The sequence below is a fragment of the Octopus sinensis genome, unplaced genomic scaffold, assembly GCF_006345805.1.
Source record: "Octopus sinensis unplaced genomic scaffold, ASM634580v1 Contig10380, whole genome shotgun sequence".
In the NCBI taxonomy this organism is placed as follows: Eukaryota; Metazoa; Mollusca; class Cephalopoda; order Octopoda; family Octopodidae; genus Octopus; species Octopus sinensis.
Window position 1 is genome coordinate 153,679 of NW_021832123.1, and position 16,167 is coordinate 169,845.

A 16,167-nucleotide genomic window follows, 5' to 3' on the forward strand; every position below is an offset into this window, starting at 1 on the left:
CATTTTAATCAAAATGCAGAAAATTTTTTTTTAATTTTTTTGGGGGGGAAGGTTTTAAGGACCTCATCATGTAAGTCGAGGACATCGTAGTTGTTCATTTTAACCAAAATGCAGAAAATTTTTTTTTAATTTTTTTGGGGGGGAAGGTTTTAAGGACCTCATCATGTAGTCGAGGACATCGTAGTTATTCATTTTAACCAAAATGCAGAAAATTTTTTTTAATTTTTTTGGGGGGAAGGTTTTAAGGACCTCATCATGTAAGTCGAGGACATCGTAGTTGTTCATTTTAACCAAAATGCAGAAAATTTTTTTTTAATTTTTTTGGGGGGAAGGTTTTAAGGACCTCATCATGTAAGTCGAGGACATCGTAGTTGTTCATTTTAACCAAAATGCAGAAAATTTTTTTTAATTTTTTTGGGGGGGAAGGTTTTAAGGACCTCATCATGTAAGTCGAGGACATCGTAGTTGTTCATTTTAACCAAAATGCAGAAATTTTTTTTTTAATTTTTTTGGGGGGGAAGGTTTTAAGGACCTCATTATGTAAGTCGAGGACATCGTAGTTGTTCATTTTAACCAAAATGCAGAAAATTTTTTTTTTAATTTTTTTGGGGGGGAAGGTTTTAAGGACCTCATCATGTAAGTCGAGGACATCGTAGTTATTCATTTTAACCAAAATGCAGAAAATTTTTTTTTTAATTTTTTTGGGGGGAAGGTTTTAAGGACCTCATCATGTAAGTCGAGGACATCGTAGTTGTTCATTTTAACCAAAATGCAGAAAATTTTTTTTTTAATTTTTTTTGGGGGGGAAGGTTTTAAGGACCTCATCATGTAAGTCGAGGACATCGTAGTTGTTCATTTTAACCAAAATGCAGAAAATTTTTTTTTTAATTTTTTTTGGGGGGGAAGGTTTTAAGGACCTCATTATGTAAGTCGAGGACATCGTAGTTGTTCATTTTAACCAAAATGCAGAAATTTTTTTTTTTAATTTTTTTGGGGGGGAAGGTTTTAAGGACCTCATCATGTAAGTCGAGGACATCGTAGTTATTCATTTTAACCAAAATGCAGAAAATTTTTTTTTAATTTTTTTGGGGGGAAGGTTTTAAGGACCTCATCATGTAAGTCGAGGACATCGTAGTTGTTCATTTTAACCAAAATGCAGAAAATTTTTTTTTTAATTTTTTTTGGGGGGAAGGTTTTAAGGACCTCATCATGTAAGTCGAGGACATCGTAGTTGTTCATTTTGACCAAAACGCAGAAAAATTTTTTTTAATTTTTTTGGGGGGAAGGTTTTAAGGACCTCATCATGTAAGTCGAGGACATCGTATTGCCAATTTGAAGTTGGTGTGCACACACAGACAGACAGACAGACACACAGACAGACAGACAGACAGACAGACACACACCATACCATTTTATTATTAAGATATTAAAAAAGGAATTACACATCGATAAAGAAAACGATTTCCTTGCCCCATACAGACCTTCGGGAAGTTAGGCAATAATAAGCGACTCAAAGGTCTAATAAAAAGACAAATAGGATGGGGGACAGACTACCCCCTCTCTATGCGCACATCTTGAATGTACTTGCCATTTAGCATTGATTTGATTGACTCAACAAACTTAACAATCCATCCAGTTAGACCAGACTTTTCCAAAATCTGTATCAGAAAATCGTGATCTACTGAATCAAATGCTTTTTTGACGTTGATCCGTGCAGCATGGAGTTTGTAGCCATTCGCTTTGTTTAACTCTTTGTTCACTAATGCTTGTTCTTTTGCCCCTTGGCACAATTTCCTTGCTCCCAGTTGATATTCAGAGAGCTTCTACAAAATCGCCAAGCTTGATATTTACACATTTAGTCATCAGTTTATAGAAAGCCGGCATACATGTTACAAGCAGTAACTTTTTTGGGGACACCGGGTTTTCACACTTCAGATGTGTCACCCCTGTGTAAAACCAGTCTCCAGGAGTAGTTTCTCCATTTATGACATTAAGCATCTTTTGGAAGATTGACTCATGAAGTGATGTGAACTTGTACAGGAAAAAAATTAATACACACCATCGCAGTCTGGGGCCTTCCAAATATTTAACGATCTCCTGAAATAAACATTTCGAGACTTGACTGTTACGCCTTCTACTCCAGCCATCCTCTTCTCAATCTCCACCATCTGACCACTCAACTGTTTTCCGCCACATATTCTCTCAATATATTCCACACTCTTCACTATCCACTTGGATAAGGTCTCTTTCCTCCCTTCAATCCTAAAAGGTTTTCCGATTAAGTTCAAATTTGTGATTAGTCGGAATCCTTTTCTTGTATCGTGCGTAAATAACCTCTTTTAATTAATTTATTTATTATTTATTTATAACCCCCAAGCTTGCACAACATGGCAAGCCCAGCACAAACAGTGACAACTAACTAATCAAATGAAGGAGCAAGGAACGAAGGGATTGCTTGTGCCGATCAACATTAGCCTCCAAATCTTCATTACAGCCATCCGTCTCCAAAGAGAGGTGGGGAATTTCTGGTATGCCCAGTTCCCATTTGTCAGCCTCCTACCGTAGCTCACCGCACTTCATTTGAATCCGGACGGGTTTTTGTGGAATATTTAATACGGGTTTTCCGGACCTCTTTTAATCAACATGACTCTTTCATTTATTAAGGAGATTATTCTTGCTTTTTTTCCCGAGTTTTTCTTTTTATATCCAACCAGGGATAATGCATGGCAAGAGACTTTTCTTCAGTCGTGAGTGATTTTGCAAATAACTTGTTCTCCACTGCTCAATTTTCCCTCAATACTCCAATTAGACTTTTAAACATTTTTCATACTCAATATTTGATAGCACACTTATACTATTGTCGAAATCTATTCCAGTGGGTTAAGTGGATTCTCATTGATATAGGCCACACGATTAAGACACTCCAATAAGGAGAGGCTCAATTTGGAATCTTTTTTGTACAGAGGAAATCCGTCTTGTTAGACTTCTCTGCATAGTTGCTTTTTAAGGGAATATTCCAGGTTTCTATATTCGGATAGGGTGATTGTATATTTAAATTTAGAAACAAGTCACAACAGACACAAATAATAAGATTCGTTTCCCTAACATTATATATTTATACGTTATAAAATAATATTAATAAAACATTTTAATAAAAATATTTATAATAAAATAAAAGCTGACGTATTGAGTTTAGGTGGGATTAATGGTGTTATGTACAATGATTGGAAGGATCGGTGACGGACTGCCACTCTGTGCCTCAACACAGGATGACAACGACGTACTCAACCCTTACCAACTAAACTAGACAGACTGTGACATAATTGTCTACCAAAACAAGGCAAAACAGCTATTTCGAACTCTGGGACCCCAACATGAACCCAAAATGTTTTCCCTCGTTTCAGGAAAGTTCATTTTCCAGTAAAATATCTCACTAAATTACCACATAGTTGCCTAATAAATCACAAGGTCTGCCACTGCGTTCTCTGCAGGCCACTTTTCCCCAAAAAAGTGGCCTTTTCGTACCTCGAGGACATTTCGGAGGAATTCCACCGTAATTACGGAAACATGGTCGAACAGGCCCGCCGGACATACGCGTTCATCGAATTTGGTTGGGTGACCATGTTGAGTGGCAGATATATACCTGCAGAAGGTGAAGAGTCGGTTCAGAGGGGGGGAGATGAGACACCTGGCCAATGAATTGAGCGATATTTCGAGTATTTTGGTGGGGAATATTGAGGATATTCTGGACAGACAGCAGACTTTGCAGAGTAAGGGGAGTTTGAGGAGTTTAGCTCTCGAGAACAGTACTCAGGACATGAGGAATTATTCTAATTTGTACAAGAATGAGGCCAGTAGGCTGAATCGGTCTTCCTGGACGTGGGCTTTGGTCTTTTTGGTAGCATTTATTTTGATTTTCTTTTATTTATTTAAATCTTGAGAATTATATTTTAAATGGGTTTTCAGAGTATTAGTATTTAAGCATTAATGGCGAAGCTTCTAACTTTAGCTTTTAAACTAAGCAATCATTCACCATTTTACGGAAATTACATTTTTTAAGAATCAAAGTTCTACTCATTTTTTTTAGAAATCTTTATTCTTTTTTTTTAATTAAGACAACGAAAATCGTTAAGTCCCAGCGGCAAGGACGCGTTGTGCGTTGCCACAAACAATGGCCAGGCCGATGCGCTGGCGGAACCAGAGGCCCTCTCTCGTGTCCTTGAGCCTCCTCCCGATGGACTGCCCGAGTTCTACTCATTAATTGTTATTTTCTACTCGGGAAAGGAAACATATTTGAGTATTTTTTATAAAGAGTTACATTGTGCAATCGTTTTTTGATATTTTTAAACTCTAATTCGCTGTTGACATTTTCAGAAATGACTAAACATTTCCATTCAGAGAATATACTTTTTATTGGATTCATGAAAGGAGAGTATGGTGGTGAATATTCAAGTTTAAAATTTGAAATGACTTAAGTTAATACTTTAAGTTTGATCATAATTGAGTTCACGCTTGTTGGTAGTGAAGAGCGTTGCGGTCGATTTAGAGAATGAGCTGGTTAATGGTAAACCAGGCAGCAATGGAATACAGATGAGATTGTAAGTGGTTGTTGGCCGTTGAATAATTGCTATCTCTTGATGCAATGATCTGGAAGCCTTGCGGGATCCCATTTGGTAGATATTGAAAGTGAGATGTGTATCCTCTGACTTCTGTTTGGCCAAAGCAGCCCGATAAAAAGATTGTTAGCCAACGTTTCAGGATTGTTGGAATAGTCATAGCAATTTTATTACTCAGAACAGGTCTCGAAGTGCGATCAAAAAGATTAATGAGATCGACCGATACAATTATAGTTCTTTGAGGAGATTTAAAATTGTTAAATCAGTTTGCGATTATTTGAGTTAAGGTTTTTAATTGTGTTGTCGTGGAACAGTGTGGACAAAATTTTGCAAATGGAAGAAGAGGATAAATCATTTTCAATACAAATCTTTCAATGATTTTTGAAACAACTGATAAAAGCGAGATTGGTCGATATGATGCTAGGTTTTTGGAATCTCTGTTTAGTTTCAGAATGGAAACAATACAGAATTTATTTTAGATCATCGGAATTTGTCAGAGGTTTGGAGTCTTAAAGTTTAAGATATCTGTTAATAGCACTCGGAGTGATATTTATCCGATAAACAGCATGTCTTTTCCACTACGAGGATTGCCTTAAATATCTCCCGATTTTCTCAATTGACAAAGTATTCGGCTTATGGAGGATAGTAACTTATTTCTTTGTTAGATTTCCATTAATTGAATGTTAAACAATCAGTTTTTTGATTAAAATGGATATTTTATTTCCTTTTTGTCCATATATAGCTTTTAAATCAACACCGAATTTACCGAAAAACGTTAATGCTTGTTTAAATGCGGTCTAAAAGCTAATGTTTAGAGCATTGACATTAATGCTTGATGACTCAACATTAAATGATTTATGCGTCAACACTAATGCTTGCTATTTCGACGTTAAAGCTCGGAAAATGTTATATTATTAAAAAATTAATTAGTTTTTTTAATTTGTTGGTTAACCTGGAATTATAATAAGTATATTAGTTGACATAAATAATCTTCTTTTTTGTTACTAATGAGGAAGAGTGTTTTTAAGGACAAAATTCAGCAACCGACTGCCCTTCTACCTCTGGAATTCACGGAATGTGTTCAAGACTTCCCTTCATTCCGTCTCAAATTACAAGACCACGAAAATTCGTTGAATACCACTTCAAAGGAAATAAAAACAATCAGAAAACACATTCGCTCAGTCATAAAATCCCACCATGGCACATTTCTTGCTAAAACCCCAGAAATGAGTGACAACATGTCCATGCTTTCCTCCTGTCTCAAAAACTTAAATATCCGAAGGGCAGGTCAAGTCTCTGAAGAGGAGTCCGTGATTGGTTGTTTGTGCGGTCATTTTGGCAGCTGACTCATTTGTCGAATATTCCTCGGTTTTTGGTGAAATTGAACGTTTTCGAGCAGATTTGGTTTTTTGTGTTTAAACACGTGCCAGGTCGTGTCTCTCCTGGAGGACGTCAAACGTTTGGAAGAAAGTCACAAAGCCAAACTGAATCTTCTCGCGGTGTGGTCGAGTTCACTATTTGTAGGAAAAGAAAAAGAAATATGAAAAGGAATTGGCCAAATGTGATAAAATATCAGAAACATTTGTCCGATCGAGTGTGCAGAGCGACGAAGTAGAATCTCCTGTCATGTCTAGTTGATCAGAAATACTCAATTCCAGCGAAATATGCTGCACATTGCTTCGACTGACTTGGTCATGACGATAAACCTTCTCCACAACTTTTATAGACTGGGATTCTTCGAGATGGTGAGGTTGTGGGTTATTCCAGATGTACATTGTGTTCTCCCAGTTCAAGAACTTTTACGAAATTGGTGTTTTTGTTTCAATATTTCAGTTGCCGAGACGTTTAGTGAAAAGAGCGAATTTTTGACAAAAATGCAGGGCAATCTCCAAACGGTGATTGTTCTCCGTCACTTTTAGATGACCGTCAACACTCTGAAGGACAACGAGAAGGCACTCGTTCTCATGGACGAGACCATCAAGAACCCCTACAAGATCACCGACGACGGAATCTTCTTCGGCTACTTGCACGTGGAGGAAAAAGCTAACAAAAAGAAACTTCAATTCGGTGAGGAAATCTGGTCATTTCAGGCGGAATTAAGAAATATTTCTGCACATACATAAAAAAGAGTTGCACTCTGCAGAGGACGGACATTAGCGACAACACGGTAGGCTGAGGGGTCACATTGCAGTGCGAGAGTGTCCTGGTCGGGAGGTGTCGGCCCAGTACGTCTAATGTGTTTGCATTTGATGTCTTCACTGAGTCCACGTTATTTGTTATTGGAGTATTTTAGAATGGATTACACGACCTATATTGTTTTGACTGAGGCGGAGTTCACTAATTGGTGTATTATTCTAGGAATGCCTACCAAAGCCCGTCCTGTCGAGGTAGTTTGTCAAGCTGACATTTAGAGCGACTCTTCAGAACAGCAATGTTGTCATTTTTTGTCACTTTCAGATGAAGTTGAGGATCATTCGGTCGTGTTTGTCGAGGAATGTATTCGCATTATCGAGGAGTCAGATATTGGTTTGTTATTCCACTAACTTTAGGACTCGATTTCGTCGGTCTTCACCGCATTGAGGGGTCTCGGGATAGACGAATAGCACTAGTCGAATTGGGGGCTAGTTTGTGTTTCTTTACTAACACAACCAGACCCCAATACGTTTGACCGATTCAGGAAATTAGTGGAGAGTTGTCAAACCTCTCAGACCGACATGACCTCCTGTTTAAAAAACTATCTCAGGTCTCTGAGCACGCCACTCATATCCTCGAGTGACCTGTCCAAGATGAAATTGATTCTCGGTTGTGTTTGGGATCCTGACTTGCTTAGGGAAATGTGCTGAACGTCATTTGCAAGTCAACTTTATGAGGTTAATTTATGAGAAAATGCCTCGAATTCAAAAAGCTGTGTTAAAGAAGGTTCTTGAGCATCTCAGCAGGTGCTTGTTGAATTTATTGGGAGAGTGTGTTCGAACTGCGAGGTCAATATGATGACCCTCGACAACGTGGCCATGTGTCTGACCCCTTCTCTGACTCGAATGCAGATGGAGTCCCTCGGCGACATTAACAAAATGACGGCAATCTTTGACTGCATTAAATTCTGCATTAATCACTGCAATCAGGTCGTGCATTGTTTTATATGTCAGATATTTGAGAAAATGGACGCGGCTGAGCATAAAACACTTAATCAGCAGGTTTGCTTTCTTTCCACATTTGTAGTTATCTTCATTCTTGAATACTTACCAAGCGATAATTAAGCAATAAATTGGCTTTACTATTGTTATTCTATTTATGATAAGTATTTTGTTTTCTTATTTCCACAATGGACTTGTCATTTTTAAGTATAGTAATGACAGCAATAGCCAGGAACTGTCAGTGACTATCTTTATGGTCAGCAAGTGTGTTGTGTCTATTTCTTACATCAACGGACGGCAATATAATTAATAAAATCAGTCTTATAGCATAGCTAACGATAATTAACTTTTCCAATGTTCACGAAATTATCCATTTTGAGGCCAAAAGTTTTTCTACGTGAACCATTTAGGAAGCAAACAATGGAAGAATTGCTGTCTTTTTGAAGTTGTGTGGTCAGAAGACGGGATGTCATTAAAAAATGTCACAAGGTTATTAAAAAACTTATTTGCGGAGTTTAATTTGATTTGATTTTTTAAATGATATCTTAGAAGGTATTTATTTTGAAGATGAATGAAATTAATTTATAAAATAAAATTCTTGTTGAGGTTGTAGTTATACATAAACAAACAATTTGCGGTTTTAAAGAAAAATTATTTATTTATTTCAATTATCTTTAAAAAATAGACATTAAACATGTTGAGAGGAAATTGTGTCAAAACATTATCCAAAGCACTCTCTACACGAGCACCGAGACTAAACCCAATCACTTATCTGACAGAAGAGGAAACATTGATACAAAAAAACGGTGAATTCTCCTTAGAGTCTTATCAATACATAGTGGCCACCTTCTCCCGAGAAATCCTTAAGCCCCGAGTACTGGAAATGGACAAGCAAGGATTCATAGACAGTCAAGTCCTCGAAGAAGGATTCAAAAACGGGGTTTAGTCTCAAATAAACCCAAATCGAGCAGATTTTTAGCATAGAAATAAGCGAGGACATGGGTGGCTGTGGAGCCAGTTTTTTTGCCAGTATTTTGGCCATTGAACAAATCTCGATGGTCGATTGCTCGTTTTCGGTAGTCTGTGATGTCCAAAACACATTAATCATAACATTGCTCAAGAAATATGCCTCCTCCAAACTAAAGGACAAGTATTTCCCACGTCTAGCCAAGGATACGGTTTGTTGGCCTCGATTTTGAGGGCAGATTGGCTCGTTTTGTCTTTCAGAGACGAATTCTGGGTCTGATGCCTTTTCTCTCCAAACGAAAGCCCAGGAAACACCGAATGGGGATTTTGTGCTGAATGGAGCAAAAATGTGGATCACAAATGCCTCGATTGCTGGCATGTTTGTGGTATTCGCCACCATAAACCCAGAATTAGTACTTTTTGTGGGGTCAGTGTAGGGCTATAGGGGGATAAGCTGTTTTCTGGTTGATGGGAACTCGGAAGGCCTTTCTGTGGGTCCCCCAGAGGATAAGTTAGGTCTAAGGGCCTCTGGGACTTGTCCTGTGTATTTTGATAATGTTTTGGTGCCGAGAGATCACGTGATTGGTGAGTTGGGGAAGGGATATAAATATGCAATCGACATCCTCAATGAAGGAAGGATCGCGATTGGGGCACAGGTGTAGTCAAGCCCACATTTTAGATGGTTGGACTGGCGGAGGGATGTCTGGGGATTGCCTTGGAGTATGCCAAGGACAGAAAGCAGTTCAATCAGTCAATTCTTGACTTTCAAGTTTAATAAATTTAATATACGGCAGGCAGTCCAGCATTGTATTGCTCAAATGGAGACTCAGATCAGTGCGGGGCGTCTGTTGGTTTACAACACGGCACGGGAACTGATGAATGGTGTGTCTGTGGCCAAGAATGCCGCAATCACTAAATATTTTACTTCGGAAGTATGTGATTGGCTAATGGGGTAGATGGCTGGTCGAGTTGCATCGCAGTCTGTTGATTTGATGGGAGGAATGGGGTACATTAAGGACTCTTTGGTCGAAAAATTCTACCGAGATGTGAAAATTGGTGAGTGTCGTGGAATATTGCAGGGACTATATATGAGGGGACGTCTAATATTCAGTTGAACACAATTGCAAAGTGCATGCTCGCTGATCGGGGACTCATTTCTTCTTAATTTATTTTTAACCCAACTCATTTAATCCCTTTCACATTTGCTACCAACGGCGAGTGTCTAGACAAGGAAAAGAGTGGAAAATGTTTGCACTGTTTTGGCCTATTTTATATTCATTAATAATTCAAAGAATAGAACATGAACTTTAAAGACCTGAATTTAGTTGAATCATTCATAAAGTCAAGGAATAAACAGAGAAATTGTAACCAAAACTAAATAGAAAACGTATTTGTGAAAGAAGGACAAAAATATTATTAAAAATCAGAAATATTTGCAAAAATATGAGTGTGCTTAACAACACTTTGGTCAACGTTCGATCTGTCAGTCAGACAACCACTCCTCAGTCCACTTTGGTCGAGTGTGTCAGACAAACACTGCATCTGATGGCGTAGAACTACATCCGGGAGGGTAAGCAGAACAGAATCGGAAGTCTCCACTACACTCCACTAGACCATAATAACTTGTAGATAACATTTAATTTACGAATTGTGGCATTGTTAAATGGAAGGGCGGAAACAATAATTGGTGGATCACTCTCCGCCAAAATCTGTGCTTCCCCAACATCTCTTCCTCGGAAAGTGACTTGTTCCAACCAGAATTCAACAAACCTGTCCAAATTATGTTTCCCGCGTATGACCAGTGGGTATGACGTAACAGTCTGAACTCTAAAAGCACGGATTACGTAATAATATAACCCCCTATCCACAATAAGAGGGAAATCACCAATTCCCAATTCAGTGAGCCAAGTACACGCAGATTGAAAGGCTCTTTCCTTCTCGTCAAGTCCATCATCACTTCCAGTTGTTGTGGAGGCTTGAGTATTGGAGTACTCGATGGCTAAGTAGTGAGCAACAGTCTACAATTGGCTGTCAGTCTTTCTCGGAAACGTTCGCTCGAAGAACTAACAAAAGCTCTACAAGAAGATCCAAGAAGAGGACATAGAAGGAGTGAGATATGATTAGATAAAAGAAAGAAAGTGGGGATTGTTGAGAAATGTGTTCGTAGACACTCAGAAGGGATGCCTTCCAGTCTCGGTGAACCACTGGGATTTGTTGGACTGTGTAGAAGTGACGAATGTGATTTGTTGGGTGGAAAAAGTGGTTTAAATGAGGGTAAAAATAGCATTTTTGAGTATTCAAATGTTCAGAGAGAACATTTATTATTTTATTGGTTGTTATTTCCTTATCAAAAACAAGGGATACATTACACCGAATGGAATAGTCGTCGTTTGAACATAGAGGGCCATTTTTAGACTTTATTTTGTCTTGTTTTTGAGTAGTTTGGTTAGAGAGTGAATCAAGACGTTTTATGATTTCGATTGTGGATGCTGACCTTGGAACGGTTTGGTCAAATTCTTTTTTTATTTTGACTTTCCGTTGTATATTTTTCCAGGAAGGAGAATAATCCATTTTGTAACAAACTGGATTGAATTTTAAACTGATTGCGAAATGTATTTAATTGCTATAAACAAAATATTGAAAAATATTCACTTTTAAAATTTTCCAACTATTGGAACCTATTTTATCCAGGGCCGAAGATCTCTTAACACATCCCTTTAACTAAGTTTACTCAGAACAAGAACATGATTGGAACAAACCCAAGTGGCACAATTTAATAGACTAGACATTACCAAGTTAATGTTAACCTCAATAATTCCAATTTTGTTCACCATTCGAGTGAATAAAAAGGATGCATAAAAACACTGGGAAGGGCGGAAAAAATTAAATTTCCTTACTGCTCTACCCCAATCCCCCTAGAAACATTTAAAATATCCAAACCGTGGTTTTTGCTAATAGATAAAAATATAAAGTTCGTCTATTCGAATTGTAACAAAAGAGTAGAGGACGGAAATTCTAAGTGAAATTGCCGTTTTTTGGCTCTACTTTTATGAAAAGATTTTGATCACTTGACGCTCTTCTACAATCATTAAATGTGCTTAAGTACGTTTTAAATGACTTTTGAGTTAGAAAAGTAAGAATAATATTGAAGAGAGTTAAGAGAGAGTGTAAATTTAAAAATGTCAAAAGCAAATTTAAAAATGGCAGTAAGATCAAAAAAATAATGAGCATTGTATATTTGCTAATTTTGTCAGCAATTCTCCCAATCCCAAGACTTGGTACTTAAAGATCCAAACAACCAACCAGCGAAAAATTCGTCTAATATAAAAAGAAAACAGAACAATCTCAACATAATAACCTGTTTTCGGTTCCAAAAAACTAAAGTCACATAAATTAAATTGAAGGAATACGATGATCATTTCTGTAATGAATGGCTCAGCATAACCAACAATTGTATTATTGGTAATCTAAACTGAAACGGTCTACTTATTCTTTGTAAGGGGTATTTTTAAAACACACTTTACTTTCAAATTTAAACCTGAGCAACGATATTGATTATATAGCTAAGATTCAAATCCCTATTTGTAAGTATTTTGACATTTTGAAAATTTTATTTTCAGAAAATATAGACCCCAACTGCAACCCTGAAACAGTCGTGTTGTTCGCTGATATTTTTAAATTATTCACAGAAGATTATATAACTCATACTAATATAAGGATTTAGCTCCATCCAAGTAACCTACAACTTGGAAATTTGTTTACCAGTATTTCCTCAACGTTATTTATTATTTATCGAGAAATGCTGTAATATGGCATGTCAAATCGGGAATTACTCATAATGAAAATGTGAGAAATAATCCATTTTGTGCTTACATAAGAGATAATTGTCTCAAAGTAAAGTTACCCGAGACCCCTAGACATAGAAAAACAAGCAAAGGTGTATATCTGGTCGGTGTGGTCGGTGAGAACACGCAAGTGATGGAAAATATTGATTTTCTATGCCTTCCTCTAGAGGGAAGCCTGAAATGGATATCTTCAAAACAGGATTGCAAATAGATTACCAAAAACAAATCTGGCTTCTCTGATTGCTCTAAGACTGGAAAAAATCATAGTTAGTTTAATAGAGAAAGAGTAATCAATTAAATAAATACAGTAGACTATCCATTTAACGAAAAAAAATTTAACGAAAATATTCATTTTACGAAAGTCAAAATATTTTTTTACGTTTTTCCTTAGATAAATTCAAAAATAAAATTTTTTTTTTCTTTGTATTAGTGAATATTTAAATATATTTAACGAATATTTAAATAACGAAAATTAAAATTTTTGATAAAATTTAAAATAATTTTCCTAGCTATTTCTTTGTAGTAAACCATGTGTGCAAGGGTGAACAATATGAAGAAAAAAAGAAAAACTTATCAAATTCAACAAAAACTGGAAGTTATTGATTTCAAGAAGAATAATCCTGCTGTTACTCAAGAAAATTGGCTCAGCGGTTTAATATGCCTATTGGAGTGATCAATTCAACGTTGAAGAAAATGCAATTGTATGGATCAAGGCGTCACAACAAAAAAGAATATTACATTTAAAAGTTGTACTGATAGATATATGAACCACTATATGCATGGATCAGAACAAACGTTTCTGTAATCACACCATAACTAATGAAATGGTACGCGAAATGGCACTCAAAATTGCTCAACGATTTTATATTGAAAATTTCAAAGCATCTCACCCATGGATTTCACGCTTTAAGGAAGAGTATAAAAATAAAAACACTCACGATTTCTGGAGAAGAACAATTAGTGGATCCCGTGTTGCTTATAGATTCATATGAACGCTTTGCAGCCATGTTAAAAAAATATGGATCGAAAATTTTTACAACTGCGATGAAACTGCCCTTTTTTTCAAATGTACTCCAAAAAAAACATTAGTTCCTGACTTCGAATCAAGGGCTTCAGGAAAATTTTCTAAAGAACGAATAACACTGTTATTATGCACAAATATGGAAGGAGATAAAGAGCATCCGTTGGTAATCGGAAAATTCAAAAATCCTCATGGTTTTAAAAATATTAATATGAATAATCTTGGGATTCAATATGCAAATAGCTTAAATCTTGGATGACCAGTTTAATTTTAAAAACTGGGTTGAACGGTTAAATTCCAAAATGAGTGTGGAAAATAGAAAGATTTTGCTTTTTTTAGATAATGCGCCAGTTCACTATTTTGATGGCGAATTCAGTAATATCGAATTGTATTTTCTTCCTCCAAAGACAACATCTAAGATTCAACCAATTGATCAAGGGATTGTGCATTCATTTAAATCGTTGTATAAAAAGGAATGACTAGAAATTTGAGTATGGGAACAAATAAGGAACATTGTCAGATGAACTTACCAAATTCAAATTAGTGAATGCTCTACCTTTAATTATTGAGGCTTGGAACGAAGTCACAGTGGACACTATCAAAAATTGCTTTAACAAGGCATTAATAATTGGGCGAAGATAGATGAAAAAATATTTGAAGAATCCACTGACGAAAAAGGTATTAATTTAAATCACCTTACAATTAAAGATAATAAAAGTGAAATTATGATTGAGTTTCTGTCTGTGCCCTGTCGTTTGCGAAGAAAACGCGTATCTTGATACATACATGTGAGGAAGAAAATGAGCATGAAGAAATAGATAGCACAAATGACAATCCCATTGGTTATGCAGGTGCACTTAAATATTTGGAAAAAATTGAAAAATATTTTTTGCAAGAATCTGGTGAACATATTCACCTAATTACAAATTTGAGAAATATATTGGCAAAAATTAAAAAGAAGGAACCTAAAATTACCGATTTCATGACACATTTTTAATTAAACAATTTTTTTCGTTAAATTCATTTAACGAATGCTCAATTTTCATTTCGTTAAATGAATAGTCTACTGTAATTAGAAATTTACAATAATTATTTAAAACCTTAAATCTTAAAATGTGTAATATTTTCAATTATACCTCCTAGAGAAAGTTAGAGTTTTATTTTTTAATAAAAATACGGGGTAACATAACTAACTTAATCAAAATACGATTTCAAACTATAATGTTAGTAAAGATTAAATAAATCAAATTATTCTCGGAAATAACAAATGACCAAAATTATTGAATTTTGTCTTGTTATGAGAATGTTTTCTACTTACTGGTGCTACAAAATAACAATTAAAATAAAACCAAATTCACAAACTGTCAGTTCCAATTCGTTACAGACTTCTTTGGTGTATACATAGCCGTCATCCAGAAAATCGCATTTATCAACAGTCTTTCCTTCAAACATGTACCTTTCAGTGGAATTCAAATAATCTGAATTATTGCTGCAAAAGTAATGCACCAAATAGAAAATGGAGTTTTTCAAACGTGTCGATAACTGCAAGTCGACCTCCCATCTTTTCACAATTATTTCTTGCGTCTGATAAAATTTGTTTCTTTTTTATTTTTTTGTAGCAAATATCTTTGTAGCAATTTGTTTTTCCTGTGATATAAAAATTGGCATTCACCTGTGTTTTCTGTGTATAGACAGTCCCATAATTTACTATCTAATCTTGAAATGTTTTTTTTGACTGATTCTGACAATTTACTGGTGAATAATAATACAATTAACTTACTATTTAGATATTTTAATTAAGTTGACAGGATTCATAAGGCAATCATTCGTGCAATTTCCTTCAGTGGCTTCCACGTGTCTAAATCCGAGGATATGAAATAATTCGTGAGCAATCGTATTCCCCAAGTTGACTTTTTCTTGCTTCGTCTATCAATTTGTTATATTGTGAGACATTAAGCTTTTCGAATATCATAGCTACGGCGTCCCAACTGCACACACTATTCAAAAATGCTATTCCTAATATGTCGCGAGCCGAGCGCGCGACCGAGCACTAGACGCGACCAATCAAATTTACTCAATGTCAATCAATGTCAAAATAACTTATTTTATTGATTAGATCAAGGACAATTATTATTTCTGACTGTTATAACTTCTTAAGTCGTTTGGCATGAACTTTCATTACTGATCCATCACTATTTTCCACATTGACAAAATTGTTAGACAATTTCGCAACAATAGTGAATGGATCCCCGTATGGATGTTCAAACCTGGTTAATCTCAAGGAAGGATTTGTCCCATAATCTTTTTGAATGCGAACCTTTTAAGTAATTATAAAATAAATACAATGTCTCCAATGTTTAATTCATATTTAGACACATGCACTCCCATCTTCCTGTTCATTCTCTTATAATATGGAGAATCCAAGTTAACTTTTGGGAAGTTGAATTCGAATTCATCTTTAGTTGAATTTAAAACATTTACTGTTAATTTCGGGAGTGTATTGAAGTTCAGCTGCCTCAACATCAGTATTTCCTAAAACAGTATTGAATCCAGGAATTCCACGATATCTCTCAAAGGGGCTAACG

The 16,167-nt window shown here is 35.9% G+C and overlaps 1 long non-coding RNA gene and 1 pseudogene across 1 annotated transcript; both read left to right on the plus strand.

Moving 5' to 3' along the window:
• Window positions 1–8,381: 8,381 nt before the first annotated feature.
• LOC115228375 lies at window positions 8,382–8,916 on the plus strand. Its single transcript, XR_003883210.1, has 3 exons — window positions 8,382–8,556; window positions 8,590–8,690; window positions 8,722–8,916. It is a non-coding gene; the product is annotated as an uncharacterized LOC115228375 (long non-coding RNA).
• A 33-nt stretch (window positions 8,917–8,949) lies between these two features.
• Window positions 8,950–9,491, plus strand: LOC115228371 (annotated as a pseudogene).
• Window positions 9,492–16,167: the final 6,676 nt, after the last annotated feature.